Source organism: Solanum pennellii, chromosome 12 (assembly GCF_001406875.1).
Source record: "Solanum pennellii chromosome 12, SPENNV200".
Classification (NCBI taxonomy): Eukaryota; Viridiplantae; Streptophyta; class Magnoliopsida; order Solanales; family Solanaceae; genus Solanum; species Solanum pennellii.
The window spans coordinates 17,207,673-17,226,913 of NC_028648.1; the positions used below are offsets into that span (position 1 = coordinate 17,207,673).

The 19,241-nt window shown below is 32.3% G+C and overlaps 1 long non-coding RNA gene across 1 annotated transcript; it reads right to left on the bottom strand.

Annotated features, from left to right (window-relative positions):
* Positions 1-1,243: 1,243 nt before the first annotated feature.
* On the bottom strand, positions 1,244-3,777 carry LOC107005789. The gene is made up of 2 exons (XR_001454939.2): positions 2,960-3,777; positions 1,244-1,511 (listed from the first exon to the last, which is right to left on the bottom strand). It is a non-coding gene; the product is annotated as an uncharacterized LOC107005789 (long non-coding RNA).
* Between the last annotated feature and the right edge of the window lie 15,464 nt (positions 3,778-19,241).

Below are 19,241 nucleotides of genomic sequence, written 5' to 3' on the forward strand. Positions count from 1 at the left end.
TTTAGGGATGTATACGTCATTTGAAATATTCTATTGCCCCCAAAACTCAAATTTATACGAATTTTACGAATAAAACTAAATGGGAATACACAATAAGGGAAACGAGATACAAAAAAATCAGTCCCACGCAGGGGTACGATTCTAAACTATGCTTCCATAGAAGGTCATTTCTTCTTCATTTCTTCTCATCTCCGGGTGCCCACGTCTTAGGATCGACTAGTAACTTCTGAGCTCTTTCTTTGACTAGAATAAGTTATAATCTACTCCCAACCCCGAGGACAATGTATTTTCAGATGACGTATACATCCTTCAAATTTAAAAATATGATCGCCCGTTCAGGTCGTGGGCCCTTTTAGACTCAAGGTGGTCTCTCTAATGGTCCCAACACACATTGGGTATTGGGTAATCTTAGGCAAATGCTTATATTTGGATTTATTTTGACTCCATCTTAGGTTAACTAGAATTGGTTTGGAAGTGACGGTTACCCGAGTCGGACAAACAACGGGGTGAAGCTAATAAATGACGTTGGATGACCGCAAACCAACTATTCGTTTATTACTTCCAAAAATTAGACTTGTGCGTTTTCTGAAGGAAGCCATGGTAATCCACGTAACTCCCTTTGTTCTATTGCAAACTATTTTGCCGTTTGGCGAAGTTGATACCATGAAAGTGCAATAATTTCAATAATACAATAAAGAAACAAGTACAGAGTTAGTTCACATAGCCAAATAAGTTTAGTTTTAAAGTTATCCTCCAAATCTACAGCAGAGTCACCATTCTGTTTTATTTACAGAAAAAAATGTTATTATTTTTAGAGTTATTTTGACTTGTTAGAGTCGCCACTTAATTTTTAAAGAAAAACAAGAAAACTTAGTTTTTCAATCGGTTAAAACAGGAAATCGATTAAAAATGTTTAAGGGGGGTCGGGGGTTTCTATTAATATTTTAGGAAGATTTTTACGGCACCTAAAATATTTGCTAACTTGCAATTATCCAACAACTAACTTATTTGTCTTTGCTTTAATTCATTTGAAATCCTTTAAAAAGAGTGAAGAAAAGCAACTTATTTATCTAAGTGAGGCGTCCAACTTGCAAAATTTATTATTTTAAATCCATTTAGTGAATGTCGACTTAGTTTGAATCATTAAAACGTAATAGTGCCTTGTGGTGATTTGAACTCTTTAACCTAAAACTAACGGCAAATATTTAACAAATAAATACGCAGTAAAGTAAAGAGAGAGGGAGAGAGTTCAATTGGGCCCAGATTCGATTTCTGTCCGCCTAGACCGGTATTTGGACCCATTTTGTTTTGGGTTTTGGCCCACTTCAATGTTACCTGTCCTAAAAACTAACAACAACAATAAATAATAAAAAGCACAAGGGCTGAAGCCCAAAAATAACAAAATACAGAACTTCAAGAAATAAATTTAGGCATCTATAGACCACTCTCTTCGACTTCCTCCACTTCGATCTCCTTCACTTCGGGACCTGTACGCCTTTTAGGAACTTATTCTGCAATTTAATAGACTAACTCGATAAAAGATTCGAGCCTTAATGGCTCTCAGCAAATACTAGGGAAGAAAGGAGTTCTTCGTGAACTCGAAGCCAATTTCACATGCAAACAAAATGAAATAAGTATAAGAGGTCACTCAATGATTTCATATTAAAAAATACTGAAACGAAATAAATAGTACTATCTAAATATCACCACAATGCACGACACAATTTTATTAGCCACTAATAGGGATAAAACAAAGCAGGCAGGAAGGGGAAAAGAAATCAACATCCATAAGAGCATATTAATGCATTAGAATAGTGATCGGACGTCAACAGCAATTTATAATAAACTAAATTAGAATAGCAATTTTAAGGCACCAAAGAATGAACTATCTTACACATGTTTCATGCTAGAAAAGGAAAAGAAAGAAAGAAAAATATATATAATAATAGCAGTAACAATTGAGAAAACAAAACAGTAATGTATTCTAAGAACAAAGTCAACACCAAACTTCAGTTGACAAGATTGTACTGGTAAGGCACAAAACTGAACCAACAAATTTAATTTTCGATATTACATATTTTTAACTAGAGCCATGGATTTTCTGGCATGTAATGAAAGTGAACCATTAAAGATTAGGCCGTGAACAGAACCATCAGATAGTTTTGCGGGTCACACACTAACATAATCGAAATTAAAAGAAAAAGAGAATAAAATCAAGTTTTCACACACTCCGCTCACAAATAATAACAATTTTTTGAAAGAAAGCATAAAATGAACGGAGAGGAGACTTGACTCAAAGATCATTCCAGTAGCGAAGTTGCAAATCTCAAAACAACATAGAGGAGACAGTCAAGCATCATCAATTAATGACGACTTAAATATAAGCACTAGACAATCATTTTATGTAGGCTTCGTATACAAAAAAAAAATGAACAAAGACATGAAACAAAAAAGAAAGATCTTAGAGGAACAACATCACAGAGAAATAAGCAGAGCTAACCAACATAGTGATACGATAAGAAAAAGCAAAATAAACATAACAAGGAAAAACAATAAGATGACAGATCAATAAGGTAAGGGTGAAATAACAGATAAGCTTCATATTGACTAGTTTAGAAGTCTATTCTTATATTTGAAAAGAAAACGACGTTTAAAGACCAAAAGGATCGAAATGGCAACCAACAAAATTACTTCAGCCGTCCTAACCAAAATCAAGCTTGACGAACCACCAAATCATGGTAAGCATAGTAAATAAACATTGCGAACAAGGAAGGCTCAAATTTACACTAAATACAAGTGTTCTACATATCCTACTAAAACATATTGACAAACGAGGAGACGGAGAGACCTTAAACAACAATAGTAGACCAAACAAATAAAGATAAAGAATCAACAGAAATAAGTTTTCACTCTACGAGCCGAGACTAACCGAAATGAATTAGTACCAAAATGGTTTTACCTCTTCTAGGGCAGCGAAGGAGACAAGAACGAGCAGAGTCACGATCTCCCATCCACAACTTTGAGCCTCGAGCGAAAATATAATTCCTGGCTAATATTTTCTTAACGTTACTAGCACTTTTTCTTCCTTAAAAATTTAAGACTCAAAATCTCCACTGACTTCTCCTAACACTGAATTTTTCCAGCTGAAACATAACCTCCATTACGGATGAGAAGAGAGGTTTTATATAGAGGTGAAATTAGGTCGAAATTGAGGGGGAAAGATGAAGGGAAAAATTGGAACCCCCACCCAATTTCAGTTCAAATTTCTCCCCCAAGGGACGGGGAGACAACTGTCTCTTGTACCAAAAGCCAAATTTCCAGGAAAAGACTAAAAGCAAATAAGGACGCAAGCGGTCATAATCAGTCCTCAGTCCTAGAAGCATCGATGTGGCGCGATCTCACACTGGCGAGGACAAGGCAATACTGCTTTGCTGCTGCATATGTACGAAGATAGGGACGTTGAGGAAGAAAACAAAGGAACCACACAGTACTTTCGGGTCGATTTGCTGGACTGGCTTGCGATTTGGGCCTGCCTGATTTTTTGGATCGAGATTTTGGGTTCATTCGCGTTGAGGAAGAAGAAGAAAAGAAAAACGAGGCTGGGTCGGATATTTGGTATTGTTGTACACATTATTCTGCTGCTGGAAAATTGCATTGCTGATGGGATCTTTTATTGATAATGGAATTGGGCCGAATCAACGGAAAATTGGTTGGGATTTAAGGTCACGACAAATTGTATTAAAAGGTAGTCAATGTGAACTTGAAGTGACAAATTAGATTAAATTAGGTATATAGCATTTTCTATAATAATATTCTCAAGTTATAGTATTAGAGTTTGAATTTCATTGTCTCAAGCTATAGCATTTTTAAAAAATATATATAATGTTAATTTTAAATTATTAAAAAGAGTTGTTAAAATAAAAAAAATAAATTAAAAAAACGGACAAATTAATAATGGAAAATGGGATCTTTTATTAAATAAATTAAATATAATTATTAATTACTGTTAATAAATTAGACGTTTTAAGGGATTTGAAAAACTTTTAGATTAGTTAGTTGCCTTAATTCTCTCTAATTAGTTTAAATGGTATTAATTTTTTATTTAATTCCTTAAAAAGCTCTATCAGAATGGCATGAACATACAAGTCATTTTCTTCCCAAAATTTCACGATTCTTTTGAGATTTGTAGATTTTAGTTTCGTTTTTTATTAGTAGTTGAAGAAATTTTGGCGTTGGAAACAATTTGATTTGATTTGATGGAGAACAATGTGTCGATATTAATTAAACATGGTGGAAAGTGGAATTCATCATATTGGTTTTAATTATGCTTTGTTTGTTTTAATTATGAATTGTTGGTTTTAATTACATTTGTTGTTTTGTACATGCATAAAAGTGTTCGATTTTTTTATTATTGTTAGATCTGAAATATAGTTTGTATGTTCTTTTTTTTGGATAAACAATTATGTTACGTATCTTATATTTTGAAAAACAATAAGTAAATGTAAATGTGTTTGAGCTGTAATTAAATTGAAGATTCGCGTGTTAATTGATTTGTGAAGAAAATAGAAAAACGTACAGTATGTTTATTAACTAGATAAATAATAATTAGATATAATTCTTTGTACAGGTGAAGTATGACAAATGTATGAATAATGTCTGAAAATTATATAAAATTTGTATTTAATGGTAAAACCTACTCAGATAATATTCAAAAAGTAAGAAGATATAATTCTGTGTACTGGTTAAGTATGAAAATTGTATTAATTGTGTATGAAATTTATAAGAAACTTGTATCAATTGTGTATGAAAGTTTATATTTTATTGAACTTACAATATATGTTTCCGTTGAAATTATAATATATATTTTGTATTAATTTTGTATAGAAACTATATTCTTTTTGTTTAATTGAAATAGTATATATGCCAGTGAATGATATATTAAATGTGTAAGAAGTTTGTATGAATTATTTTGATAGGATCAGATACATAATCAGAAATTGGTCCACATTTCAGACCGGTTACAGCAACAAATTCCCTTAACCCAAAATGTACCTCTGTATCATTTACATTTATAACAAACATGTCATCCCTGACATTTTCAGTTTCAAGAAGAAATATATGTCGTAACAATTGACATTGGATTTTTATGTTATGCAAATCGTAAAAAAATTCAAACGGTGTTTCTTGTAAGAATTTTTGAAACTTGTCTTGACCTAGGAAGGTCAACAGATCCGCAAACACATTCATGTTAATACATGAAGACAAATGTGTTTGTATTTTCTTCTCCTATAAAATTGGTAAAATTAAATTAATACGTTTATCATACTATATAATGTCATATAAAATCATATATACACTGCTATGTTAAATGGACATCCAATTCAATTCATACACAAAGCATAAAAAAATTGTACATCAGTTCATACACAATGAATACAATATTAATACATATTTGATTTTTAAAAAAAAAAAATTTATGACTTTTAAACTATACACTACTACTTAAACAATAGCATTACATTAATTCATCACTACATTAATTCATACATCAAAATCAAAACATAAAATATACAGTTGTAATACTTATAATAAAAGTAAAAAATATACGACATACAACATTAATACATTATTCATACACTAATATTGTAATAGACAATATAGCATTTCATACACATAGCATACAAAGTTAATACATTAATGCATACATTCCTATAGTGAAATATAGTAATTATTTTATACACAAAATCATACAACATTAATACATTATTATTTATCAAAAAACATACTTTGTTGTAATCCAATTATATATTCACAAATCATACAAGATTAAATCATACGATATTCATATATAATTATAATATACAATACTAAAACCTCAACTCATATATAAATCATACAAATTTCATGTATTGACAAATAAAATCAAAATTAAACACACTTAAATAGTACATTTTAATTGAAATTTGAAAAAATCTTTTTATTGACCTTAACAACTTTTTTTGGTTTATTTGTGGCTTGTATCTCTGACCTACCAATTTCAATGCCTTTTGCTTTTTTGATTTTGTATTTATTAATTTGTCAGCAAAATCAGACTCGGATTCAGATGATGTTTGAATTTCTTTTTCTTTCTTCTTCTTCCCTCTTTCCTTTGCCTCTTTGTTTTTGTTTATTTTTCATCTTTATTAATTCTTAAGCAAAATCAGACTTGGATTCAGATAATGTTTGAATTTCTTTTCCTTTCCTCTTCTTCCCTCTTTCCTTTGCCTCTTAGTTTTTGTTTTTTTCCATCTTCGATTTCACTAATCTAGACTTCTCTTTACCAGTTGTTTTTTGTGTTTGAGTTTGTAACAAAATGTTGAATGAAGGAGCATGAAAGTAATCAGATCTTGATTCATCGACCAATCTTCTACTTTTACGTGGGGTTTCACTACCTTTCTTCGACATTCTATACGAACTTAGTATGGATGTTTGATTTCGGGGATGAACTGATATGTGAGGGATAATGGGAAGATTTGGGAACAGTAAGGGGATTTGGGGAAGATGATGTTTTAGGCATGTTGGGGAAGATTGAGTATATTGGGGGAAGGTTGTCGTGTATTGATTTAAATGGGGGTGGTTAGTTATTGGGTAGCTGTAAAATAGGGTGTAAATTAAAATCAAATCCCTATTATTTAGTTTTTGTCTTTAAAAAGGTAACTATATAATGTGAAATTTAATTAATAATAATTTCTTATTTATTTTAAAAGTTAAAATTGTAAAAGGTAACTGTATAATTAATCAATAAAAATTTAAAGAGTTTGGTTTTAAAAAGGTAACTGAAAAAATAAAAGTAATTATTTAAATAAATTAATTATTATTTCAATAATTATTTTAATTAATATATTTTTTATTGATATGCTATAATTCGATAATAATCTGCTATAAGTAGTTTATTTTTAAAAAATAAGTTTATAACTTGATATATATCATCTTAAATGTGTGTGGAGTGTTATTTTTATGACAAAATATGGCTAGACTCTATTAAACTAACCCAAAGAAATTAACTAACGACCTTCTCAATCTTTGACAAAATAAAATAACTAATTTAATTTTAAACTAATGAGTCGAAATAATAACCATAATTTCAAACTTAACTAACTTAATAAAATACTTACTAAAATTTAAATCCTTTTTCGAGATGATTTTCGAAAAATTTTGTAAAATATACAAATCAACATATAATTATGTAAATATCATCTAAAAATTATAAGAAGTGATAAGATTAATTTAAAATAACATTAAAACATTTTAAACTTTATAATGTCTAATTATTTCAAAATGTTTAGAATTAAGAAACTCGTTAATTAATTCTTATAGCGGAAGATCAAAATTGGATGTCAACAGTTAAAATATTCAAAAAAATATTATGCTTGAAGATTAAAGTAATTATAACTTTTGAACTTGCATAATGAATTTCTTCAATTGACAAGTGAGAAATTTCATATCTATGTAAAAATAGATAATATGTAAGCTTATATATAGTACTTGAAGTTATAGAATTTAATATGAAATATCAAAACATGAATTCTTGAAGTTAGTACAATAATTATTTTATACATACTTAAGTTACGTACTATATGTGTATATGCTCAATATAACCGGAGACAGTAACTTTGCAGAAACATAAACAACAGAGTTTTAAATATGTATCCAAAAACAACAATTAATATCATATGCATAAATTAATGAGTGTAAAAAAATATACTAGCATATGTAAAAATAAAATGAAATAAAAAAGAATAAAATTGAGTCCACTGAATGTACAAAAACAGAGGTGTCAGTAGTCACTCAACAGAAGCAAAGCACATGAATATTTAATTTTGCGGAAGTAGAAGAAGAAGATCAGAATTTTTTATTGTTTTAAAATGAGAGGAAATCCCTCTATTTATAGACAACAAAGGATAGTGTGAACAAATATTTATTGCGCCTTATCAGAAAGGATACAACTATTTGAAAACGTTGAAGCCCTTCGAAAAGTTCACAATCTTTCCTAAAACCACAACTTTTAAAGTCACAACTCTTTATTAAAGTCGCAACTTTTCATAAAACAACTTTTGAATGAAGTCACAACTCTTCATTAAAGTCACAATTTTTCATAAAAATGAGAACTTTTGGTAAAAGTCACAACTCTTTATTAAAGTCGAAATTTTTCATAAAAGTCACATGTTTTCATGAAAGAGGAAGGTTAATTTTAGATATAAATAAATTTAAGAGAAAATTCTTGTTTGTAGTGGCGCCACGTAGGCGGGACTAAGATTCTTTTTTATATAAATACTAGTAAAACTACCCGAGCTTCACGCGGAAATTCAAAATCACATAATTTTAAAATAATACTTAAGACTTATTATTTATTAAAACTAAAACACTATATTATCTTACATACAAAATTACTTAGTAACAAACATTAATTATATAAGGGAAATGAAAATTATTACATTTAATCATTTATCCTTAATAACATAAGCATTAATTAATGACAGTAAAAATACATACCAGAATCTTAATATAAGCAATGATGTTAGTGAGCCACTCATACACAAATATTTAATTGTGAAGAAGAAAAAGAGGTTTAGATTTTTTGTTATTTTAAAATGAAAGGAAATCCCTCTATGTATACAAAACAAAGGGTAGTGTAAACAAATGTTTATTGTGTCTTATCACAAAGGTTACAACTATTTAGAAAATTTGGAACCCTTTGGAAAGGTCACAACCTTTCTTAAAAGTCGCAACTTTTCATTAAAGTCACATTTTTTCATAAAAGTCGTAACTCTTCATTAAAGTCGTAACTTTTCATAAAAGTAGCAATTATTTATTAAAGTTGCAACTTTTCATAAATATCACAACTTTTAATGAAGGGAGAAGACTAGTTTTGAAAATAAACAAATCAAAAGAGAATTCTGATTTGTGGTAGCACCACGTAGGCAGGCCTAAGATTCTCTTTTATATAAATATATGATATGATATGATTGTTTGCTTGTAATATTCAGAGCAGTATGGCTTTTGCATATTAAAAATAACAATTGAATGTGGACATGTTATCTCACTCCTATTGAAATCTTTCACATGAACATGTTTTACTCACCAAACAAATAATGTATCATCTTCTACCGTCATTAGTTCCACATAGTGATTCGAAGAAGCTCTTATCTGAATGTATTTTCTCAAAAATAATACTCTATCCACTTGAAAAATATGACTTAGTTTGACTTGGAACATAGTTCAAGAAAAGAAAAAAGATGATTTAATCTTGTGGTTCTAGATTAATGTTATGTCAAATGTTGTCGTGCCCCATTTTCTCGTAAAAACGGGTTTTGTGCACAACCTAATAAATCTTTTAAGATTTTGAGTTTGGAGTCGCCACCTAACGAATTAAGGCGCGTTAGGGCACCTACCTAACCCAACTAAGGCTAGCTAAGATCAACGAGCCAGAGATCAGGGTAAGGGTTCAAATTACCTCGAGGGGAAGGTGTTAGGCATCCCTCGAAGTTCACAAATGTGGGTCCTGGCCGTATCTCATGCAATCTATGTGGGGGTTACAAGTAGCAATTAAGGTCACTTCATGTATTAGTTTATTTAAGTAGCATGCTTGCTAGGTGATAAGAAATATGTAGTAAATGAGACCATTTTATTATTTTGACCAATTAATTAATAAAGGCTAGGTGATAGCAAAAACTAACAATTAAAATTATTTTATTTAAATCTAACATGTGAGACTAGGTGATATAGCAACAAGTTGAATCAAATAGCTCATTATTATCTTAATTATATTTAAACATGCGAGATTAAGTTATAACAATAAAATAGATATACTAAACAATTAAAAAAGAGATAAGCGAGAGGATAGAAAAGAGACAAATAAATAAGCAAATAATTTTATTATTTTTATTTTAATCTACCCCAAATAAATATAATTTAAACCAAACAAGTAAAGGGATAAAAGGGAAGGGAGACTCTAAGAGACTTTTTTGGATCAGCACTCGACTTCCTTTTTATTTTCCGATAGGATGCCGTATAGGGACAGACAAAACCAAAGTTTGTCTTTCAAGCATGAGTCAATGTCATCATCTCCGTAGGGCCAGCTACCCCTACCCAAGCATCGCATGCATTTCGTACCTAAAAGTGCCTAATCGTCCCAACTTTATTGTCCAAGAGGCATTGGACTCTTAAAGGGTGGGTTTAGACAAAATAGAATATAAGGCCCTCCTCGACACCAAGTCAAACAAATAAATCAAACAAGACGGTCATTTTAGCAACACAAGTCTCAATTTGGCCTCTAAATTTTAATTAGACATACTTGCAAACAACATATAATTGTGAAGGTTTTCATGTTAAGTGTGATCATACAAAGTTACAATAACAAAACAAAGATTAATTATAAGGGCAAATATGACATGGATATAGATTTTAGGAAATACATGCAGAGATGGATTGATTCAAAGTGACAAAAAAAAATTTGAGAAATTATTTGATAATGAGCATAAAATATTAAACAAAATTTATTTGAATTATTTAACATGCTAAAAATCAATTTTAACGGGCTAATTGACATTTGATTTGTTACTTTACATCCTATAGACATGATTTCTGTATGAGCATGTTGAAAAAGTTATTAGTATACAAAACGTCATAAAAAATCTAATCGATTTAACCCACTAAGATTATTAGAATCTGATTTTAACATGCAAAAGTTATTAAAATCTACTTATTTTAAAACTCTTTAACAAACTTAAAGTTTAAAAAAAACACTAAGCCTGCTGAAGATTAATATTATTCAAAGCTCACAAAATAATGACTAGCTTATTATTAATCAATTGATAAAATTAACATAGAAAACAAGATTTAACACATATTCATGACAAGTTAATTAACACGATCAAGTTATAACAAAGGTTTCTCAACAATTTGGCATGGTAATTTTATTAGCAATTTGAGATTAGGTCAACTTGATTAATGAACTACCAAGCTTAAGTTGTTGAAACATGCGAGAATAATTAAAATTAATTAACCTTGATTTTGTTAGTTGAATCCTATGAGCATGATATTTAACCTTATTATTTAAATCCTATAGGAATGATTTCATAATGAGTTGCAAATAAACAACAAATTAGCATGTGATCCCCTTCCCTTAGGCGAACCCCCCAAAATATTTTATTTTTTATATACAGAGTTAAAGAGTTGTACAAATATTACAAGTAAAAATAAAGAGCGAATAAACATATGTATAACAATAAAATGAACGAGGCTTCGTCCACAGTTATTTCTAGGCAAGTCTCCAACATCTTGAACTCTAAGTTCAAAACCTGGAATAAGAGGTAATGTAACACATATACGATGAAGAAATAATTGTAATATAGTAGACTTATAGTAGCAAATTACTCTCATATATATGTAAATAACACACAAAAAGAGATAAAGAATAACCATAGTTATATCATCAAACGTAAAAGGATAATGAAACTAATTTGGATGCTTCCTTGTTGTATCGTTTCTCAACACACAAATATTATAATTATGCAAAAAAAATCAAATTAAAATTAATAAAGAGGACTAATCAATTATGCAGAAAAGATTATCAACTAGTATTATAAGAATGAGTGATGAATTTAGAGAATGAATGCGTGTATGAGCAATGAGAGAATGAGAGAAATTGTAGCAAGAGTTAGCGTGAGTTGGGAGAATGTGAGTTCTTCTCAAAGATTGAAAATCCTCAAAGAATAAAAAGGGCATCTCTTTATATAGTAGAAGAGAGAGGAACAAATAAGGAAAAGAAATATTTAAAGGAAATCAATCAATTATCATATTTCCTAATTCAATAGAAGATTCAAATCAGCCAAATTATTTAAATATTTTTTACCAACTATAAGCAGGTAATAAAATAAGAAAAGAATATATATTTCCTTAAATAAAGAGGAGCCAAAACAATATTAATATACCATATATAAATTATTAAGAAATCAGTAAATTTAAAAAAAAGAAAAAACAGATCAATTAAACTTATTCTTATTTAAGAGCCAAATCAGATTATCGAAAAAAAATATTACTAAACTTAAACAAGAAAGAATTAGGAAGAGCAATATATTTTCCTTAAATAGAGAAGGACCCAAAAATATATTCTGATTTATTTATTTATTTTTACCAAATGTAAGTTTATTTATTTTTACCAAATATGTAAGCAAGATAATTAAGCACATCACAAGAAATACACCCAACTTATTTATTTATTCTTTTACCAAAGAAATCAAAATAATATACGCCAATTTTCATATTTTTATTTTTTTAAGAGAATCAACTAAAAGTCATTACTACACTAAATTACTTGATATCAACAATAGGTGAAAACAATTATATTTAGGGAGAAGATAATCATGCCTTTTAGAGACTACCAAATAACAATGCAAACAGATCACCACATCCATAAATATGAAAAGTTACCAAATCACTATTTTATAATCAATTAATTATTATGAGTAATTTTCTCAAATCAAGCATTTAAAACACCAAATTATGACATAGATATGCTAATTATCTCAAAAATTAAAAGAAGCGATCATGCACAAATAAACTGTATTAAGCAAACGGTAATTAGTGAGCATGTACTTAGAATACTACTAAATCTTGACAAATTGATTTAATCATATAATAAAATTTTAATGATTAAGCTCATGAACAAATAGACACCAATTCAGGATGGGGCAAAATATATTCAAACAAGAACATTGATATCTTAACAACTCTTCAAACTCAAGAACAAAGACATCACTTTTTTTTTTAGATATTTATGCAAACAAACTCAAAATCAACAATTTCATAATTTAAACTAAGAAGTTTGAACTAGAAAGCTTACTTGGACGGATCTGTTGAAGATCCGTCTTTGACCAATTCGCCGAGTAGTTGTTGTCGGAGCTGCTACCTGGTGGTCCGGTGACCCTTCTCATCGAACGATGGCGTCTTCGCCAGTGCTGCTGCCTGCGCTGGTCGCCTATGGCTGGCTGCCAGCTGCTTCTCCTGCAAAAGAAGAAGGAGAAAAGATAAAAGAAGGGGAAGGGAGGTAGAGGCGGGAAAGAGAGGAGAGACGGGCAGCGCTGGGCTGCTGGTCGCAGCTGCTGGCTGTTGTTGCCGGTGTTGCTGCATTGTAGTCGTCGGCTACTCTCGCTTGCAAAATGGAGAGAAGGAAGGGGAAGGGAAGGGGAAGAGAAGAGACGGGAAGGGGAGAAAGGACAAAAGGAAAAAAATGGACGGATGAGATTAAAAGATGAAGAATTAAAATTAAAATTGGTGGGAGGATTGGAATGGCTAAAATTGCAATTGAATTGGCTAAAATTGAAATGACATAGTGATTATGATTGGAATAAAATTTGAATTGGAGTTGCTAGCATTGAAAGAAATTAGAATAAAATAGGTTAAGATTTAAATGATTTTGAGAAAATTTAGGAATTACTATTTAATTAAAATACTACATATATTAAAATATTTTTTATATAATTGAAAATCACTCAAATTTTAAAACATTCGAAATTCATTAATAATTTTAAAATATTTTAATAATATTTACGATAATTTTATAAAGTAAAACATACTAAAATATATAATTTTCAAGTGAAATCGACTAAAAATTCTAACTTTAAATAAATTTTAAAATACGTATTTAATCGAATAGTATTCCTAAAAATGGTTAAAGGTCGGTCAAAATTGGGTGTCAAAAGCTGCCCCTTGGTTCATTGAGAATGAAGAATGAATTCTCAGGCAATCAACGTTGACTTAGTAGCCGATTTTGTCCGACCGATGACCGATATCAGTGGGATCAAATGAAGCGATATAGAGTTGAAAAAGGGTACAACCAAGACATTGGTATTAAGCCGCCTACATATCTCTGGTTATACGAGAATCAGGTCGTGTGTAGTTCTAGATTCAAGAGCAAATGAAACTCTTAAAAGTTGAAAGAGCGCTAAGGTATTCAGAGGGCACAATATCTGCTTGAATGGATAAGATTAGAGTAGCGAGAAGACAGAGATTGAGAGGCTAAAAGAGCATGACAAAGAAGCGAGAAGAGTATGATAGAGTGAGGTTATCAGCCTTTGAGCAAGGTTCGGAGTATGAGTAACAAAGAATTGATAGGGTCTTTGTTGCGATAGATAGATGATAGCATGATAATTGTAATCAAGGGGCGATCGATTATATCTGCAAATTCTAGGTAAAATGTTAGCTTATAAATAGATAAAGTATGACCAACAATGAAAAAATATGAGTTCTTAATAAATGACAAGAGGTGATAAGAAGCATATCTGTTTTGAGACGTAATGCAAGCCTTGATAGTCTTTGGCTTGAGTTCTTGAAGGATTAAAACCCATCTCCGAAGAATAACGTCAAACTCCAATAGATCTGATAATATAGCGATATAATAATATAGACGGGAATGTCTGGTTGTAAGGTAGATGTACATAAGCATCATGTTGCGAGGCAGAAGAGTCTAAACGTCATTTTAAGACGAACGAGCCTAAGTGTCATTTTAAGGCGGACGGCCTAAATGTCATTTTAAGGCGGACGACCTAAATGTCATTTTAAGGCAGACGAGCCTAAATGTCCTTTTAAGGCAGACGGCCTAAATGTCCTATTATATGGACGAGCCTAATTGTCGTTTTAAGGAAGACGGGCCTAAATATCCTATAAGGAGGACGAGTCTAAATGTCGCATTTTAAGGCGGACGAGCCTAGATGTCGCATTGTAAGGTGAACGAGCCAAAATGTCGCATTGTAAGGCGGACGAACCTAAATGTCGCATTGTAAGGCGGACGAGCCTAGATATCGCATTGTAAGGCGGACGAGCCTAAATGTCGCATTGTAAGGCGGACGAGCCTAGATTTTGCATTATAAGGCGGAAGATCCTAGAAGTCCAATTATAAGGCGGACGAGCCTAAATGTCATTTTGAGGCAGACGATCCCAACTGAAGAAAAGGTAGGTCACAGTAGCGAGTTGAGTCTGACAATATCTCAATGGTAGTCTGAACGGTAGCTAAGTAGCGAAACGATAATGCGAGTAGCCAAGAATTTGTCGAAGCCTTTGTTTGTAAGCAAGGGAACAACAGTTCAGAAGGCGGCTTTGTCTGTAATCTGCACAGTTGTAACTTATAATATGACTTAAGCAGAGTGATTAGAGTAGATGTATCAAAATAAGCGGTAATGTAAATATGATGCAATTTCCCATGTCGACCATGATGTTTGCCATAAGACTATGAAAAATGATGTCTTAGGCTATGATGTCTAGGGCCATGATATGCAAAGTGTATCCTCAGGCCATAAAAATGTTGTCTGTAGGCCATGAAAATGACGCCTTTAGACTATGACACCTTCAGATCATGCTAGACAGAAATTAAATCCTTAGGCCATGATATGATGTCCGCAAGTCATGAAAGATGATGCCTTTGGACTATGATGCCTTAGGAACATGATAAGCATAAAATAAGTCCTCAGGCCATGACATGAAGTCCGCAGGCCATGAAAGATGACGCCTTTGGAATATAACTAATGAGTAAAGAGAGCGTATCTTTTTTTGGCATATGTTGATACTTGTGACTTGATTTGATTCGGGCACATGCAAACTTCACGATGCAATCTTGGGCTTATGCAAACTTCGGGCACAATGTAGTCTCGGGCACGATGAAATGATGCATATCTTCAGGCACATGCATTATCAAGCACAATGCAATGATGCATTTCTTCGGGCACATGCATTATCGGGCACATGCAATGATGCGTTTCTTCGGGCACAATGTAATATCGGGCACATGCAATGATGCATTTCTTCGGGCACAATGTAATATCGGGCACATCTAATGATGCATTTCTTGGGCACATGCATTATCGGGCACATGCAATGATGCGTTTCTTCGGGCACAATGTAATATCGAGCACATGCAACGATGCATTTCTTCGGGCACATGAAGTATCGAGCACATGCAATGATGCAATTCTTCGAGCACATGCAATGATGCAATTCTTCGAGCATAAGTCAATCTCGGGCATAATGTAATCATGCAAGCATAGATCTCAGGCATAGTGCAATTTCATAGTTGATTGAGGAGGGTATGTAATAGCTTGGATATCTATGTAATAGCTTGGATATCCGCCTTGTTGGGAGGGTCGAGTGTCATTTGTCGGACTCAAAAGTGGTATGTTGATTGTTGAAGTTGCCTTTGTATATATACCTGTATTTTCTGCATTCAAAGAAAAATAGTTAATTTAAAGGGGGGAGGTTCTGTGTCCATGATTTGGCACAGCGTGCTCCTTTTGGTGTCTGATAGAATGTTCTTCGCAGTGTTGTTGAAAGTTTGAGATCCCCGCAAAATTTCTGCCCCAGGGTAGAACTTCTGTCATTCTGATTTGTTGTAGTTGTAGCTTGACTGTTGAATTTTTGAGATTCTCTTAAAATTTTCTACCCAGTCTTGATTTTCAGCAATTTTGAGATCCTCTCAAAATTCTGCCCCGCTTGTTGAGAAGAAATATTTTGATGGAATTTTGAGTAACTCAAAAATTCCGCCCCAGTATGGAGATGTGCGAGGAGAAATCTTGATGGAATTTTTGAGACCCTCTCAAAAATTCTGCCCCAGTTATCAATAGAAGCGGAAAATGAAATTTTTATTTATAATAAGACCGAAATCCATAGGAGCGCCTACGTATCCCCTCTTAAATGGGAATCAGGTCTGACGTAGTTCCAAATTACAAAAAGAACATAAGCGAGATATTGAGAACATTCTTGAGCAGCAATTGAATGGTAGATTTAGACCAACTTTATTTGTCCATATGTTATCATGGGTGTCTGAATGTGGAAAACATGAACTTAAATGGCGCAAGACTTATTTGGGAAACTGGATCAAGTAGACTTTGGTGCGTTCACATTTGAACTTCCTTTGTTGCAAAGTCCTCCAAGCATATGACCTTAGTATCAATCAGTTGTTGAATTTTGTCTTTCAGATCACGACATTCTTCTATTGTATGTCCTTCCATTCCTGAATGATAAGCACAAATCTTGGAGGGTTCAATCCACGATGCACGCGTAATCATCCTTATTTCATTGATGGGAGCGATGTGACCAGCGATCCTTAGCTTTTCATAAAGTTGGCCTATAGGCTCAGTCAGAAAAGTATAAGTTTTGTCAAGTCTCTCCTCAACCCTGAAGAGGTTTTCGCGGATATGCGGTCGAGTGACGACTTTGGCATTGTGTCCATGATATGTTGGTTGTCGATATGGCATAGGAGGCCTTTGGTACAGAGACATTGATATGGAGGGATTGGAAGTGGTATGAGAGGCGCATGATGCCAGGGAACTTGGTGCAGAGGTGTTTCGTATTGAGGAGCTTGCATAGTAGGATGATGCGGGTGTAAAGTAAGTGTTGAGGTTTAGGAGCATATGCATGATGTTGAGGAGGATATGGGTGATTTGGAAAGTAGATGGTCTTTGGAGGCATTTGAAGGGAGCTTGGTTGACTTTGAGAAGTAGAGTAATCTGGAGGACTATTTTGGAGAGTGACTTGACTTGCGAAAGGTGACATATCCATGTTTCTCAAATCAAGCATTTAAAACACCAGATTATGACATAGATATGCTAATTATCTCAAAAATTAAAAGAAGCGATCATGCACAAATAAACTGTATTAAGCAAACGGTAATTAGTGAGCATGTACTTAGAATACTACTAAATCTTGACAAATTGATTTAATCATATAATAAAATTTTAATGATTAAGCTCATGAACAAATTGACACCAATTCAGGATGGGGCAAAATATATTCAAACAAGAACATTGATATCTTAACAACTCTACAAACTCAAGAACAAAGACATCACTTTTTTTTTTAGATATTTATGCAAACAAACTCAAAATCAACAATTTCATAATTTAAACTAAGAAGTTTGAACTAGAAAGCTTACTTGGACGGATCTGTTGAAGATCCGTCTTTGACCAACTCGAATTTTCCACAAGGCTTCGCCGAGTAGTTGTTGTCGGAGCTGCTACCTGGTGGTTCGGTGACCATTCTCATCGGACGATGGTCGTCTTCGCCTGTGCTGATGCCTGCGCCGGTCGCCTATGGCTGGCTGGCAGCTGCTGCTCCTGCAAAAGAAGAAGGAGAAAAGATAAAGAAGGGGAAGGGAGGTAGAGGCCGGAAAGAGAGGAAAGACGGGTGGCGCTGGGCTGCTGGTCGCAGCTGCTGGCTGCTGTTGCCGGTGTTGCTGCTTTGTAGTCGTTCGCTGCTCTCGCTTGGAAAATGGAGAGAAGGAAGGGGAAGGGAAGGGGAAGAGAAGAGACGGGAAGGGGAGAAAGGACAAAAGGAAAAAAAGAGGGGGAAGAAAAAGAGGGGAGGAGCGACGGGAGGAAGAGAGGGAAAAAGAATGAAGAGAGGAGGGGGCGGCTGTTTTGAGAGAGGGAGAGGGGGAGAATGAATTGAATTTTTAGGTTTTGGGGTCTTTTGGTGTAAGAGATTAGGAGATTTAATCACAACCGTTGATTTAATAAGAGATAAAGGGCTTGGATTCGATCTAGGATTTATTTTAAAGATGGTCGGATGAGATTAAAAGATGAAGAATTAAAATCAAATTGGTTGGAGGATTGGAATGGCTAAATTGCAATTGAATTGGCTAGAATTGAAATGACATAGTGATTATATTGGAATAAAATTTGAATTGGAGTTGCTAGCATTGAAAGAAAATAGAATAAAATAGTTAGGATTTAAATGATTTTGAGAAAATTTAGGAATTGCTATTTAATTAAAATACGACATATATTAAAATATTTTTTTATATAATTGAAGATCACTTAAATTTTAAAACATTCGAAATTCATTAATAATTTTAAAATATTTTAATAATATTTACGATAATTTTATAAAGTAAAACATATAATTTTCAAGAGAAATCGACTAAAAATTCTAACTTTAAATAAATTTTAAAATACGTATTTAATCGAATAGTATTCCTAAAAATGGTTAAAGGTCGGTCAAAATTGGGTGTCAATAAATGTATTAAAATGTCCTTTAATCTTGTGACCTTAAACATGTTATGTGCAAAGTTGTAGTTAAAGTGTTTCAAAAAAAGAAGAGGGGTTATTTTTTTTAAAAACAAACTAAAAAGGAAACTAGGTCATTCTTTATAATATAAACATTATACCAATTCTCCTATTATATATATATATATATATATATATATATATATA